The sequence below is a fragment of the Chrysochloris asiatica genome, unplaced genomic scaffold (assembly GCF_000296735.1).
Source record: "Chrysochloris asiatica unplaced genomic scaffold, ChrAsi1.0 scaffold00031, whole genome shotgun sequence".
Taxonomy (NCBI): Eukaryota; Metazoa; Chordata; class Mammalia; order Afrosoricida; family Chrysochloridae; genus Chrysochloris; species Chrysochloris asiatica.
Window position 1 is genome coordinate 19,346,482 of NW_006408549.1, and position 1,539 is coordinate 19,348,020.

A 1,539-nucleotide genomic window follows, 5' to 3' on the forward strand; every position below is an offset into this window, starting at 1 on the left:
GCATTTGAATTATGGTGTTGGAGGAGAATATTAAAAGTACCATGGGCTGCCAAAAAGAAACCAAACAAATCTGTGTTGGAAGAAGTGCAGCCATAGTGCTCCTTGGGGGCCAGGATGGCCAAACTGTTTCTCTCATACTTCAGACATATTATCAGGAGGGACTAGCCTCTGAAGGGTCAGAGAAAAAGAGGAAGACCCTCAACGAGATGTGGCACAGTGGTGGCAGTGACAAGCTCAGGCATAGCAAAGACTGTAAAGTTGGCCCAGAGCCAGGCAATGTTTTGTTTTGTTATGCATAAGGTCACTGTGAGCCAATATCAACTCAATGGTACCTAACAACAACAAATCCCTTATAAACATAGATATAAAAATTCTCAACAAAACCCTAGGTAATAGAATTCAACAACATATTAAAAAACAAATGCCGCATGACCAAGTGAGATTCATACCAGGGATGCAAGGATGGTTCGATATTAGAAAAACAATCAATGTAATCCATCATATAAACCAAAAAAGAAAACAACCACCTGATCATATGAATTGATACAGAAAAGGCATATGACAGAACCCAATATCAATTCCTTATAAAAACCCTCAACAAAGTAGAAATTCAAGAGAAATTCCTTAATATAATTAAGTGCATATATACAAAACCAACAACCCACATTACTCTCAATGGAGAGAAACTGCAATCATTCCCTATGTGAACAGGAACCAGACAAAGGATGTCCTTTATTCAACTCCTATTCAATATTGTATTGGCAGTCTTAGCCAGAGCTATAAGGTAAGTAAGGGAAACTAAAGGCATTCAAATAAGCAAAGAAGTAAAATTATTTATATTTATAGATGATATGATCTAATACATAGAAAATCCCAAAGACTCAGCAAGAAAATTATTGAAACTCATTGAAAGATTTAGCAAAGTGGCAGGGCATTAGATCAGTATACAAAAATCAGTTGGATTCCTCTATACTAAAAATAACAGCTCTGAAAAGGAAATCAGGAAAACAATACCATTCACAGTAGCCACCCATAGGATGAAATACTTAGGAATAAATCTAACCAAAGAAATAAAAGACCCATACAAATAACACTAGAAAACACCACTACAAGTATATAATGCAATCCCAATACAGATTCCAACATCATTCCTTAAAGAGATGTTAAAAATTATCAGGAACTTTATATGGAAAAGAAAAAATACCTCAGATAAGCAAAGTAATGCTTAAGAAGAAGAACAAAGTTTGAGGTTTCTTACTTCCTGATCTCAAAATTTACTACAAAGCTACAATGGTCAAAACAGCCTGACACTGGTACAATGAAACATACATAGATGAAGGGAACAGAATTGAGAACCCAGAGCAAATGCATCTACATACAGTCAACTGATCTTTAACAAAGAGCCAAAACACATTAAATGAGGAAGAGATAGTTAACAGATGGTGCTAGGAAAACTGAAAATCGATTTCCAGAAGAATGGAACAAGATCCATATCTCACACCATACACCAAACAAACTCAGTCTGGATTAAAGATGTAA

General features: G+C 35.5%; 1 protein-coding gene across 1 annotated transcript in view; it reads right to left on the reverse strand.

Annotated features, from left to right (window-relative positions):
• The window catches only part of CNBD1 (cyclic nucleotide binding domain containing 1), a 683,582-nt gene that overhangs the window by 468,975 nt on the left and 213,068 nt on the right, over nucleotides 1-1,539 (reverse strand). The window lies entirely within an intron of this gene.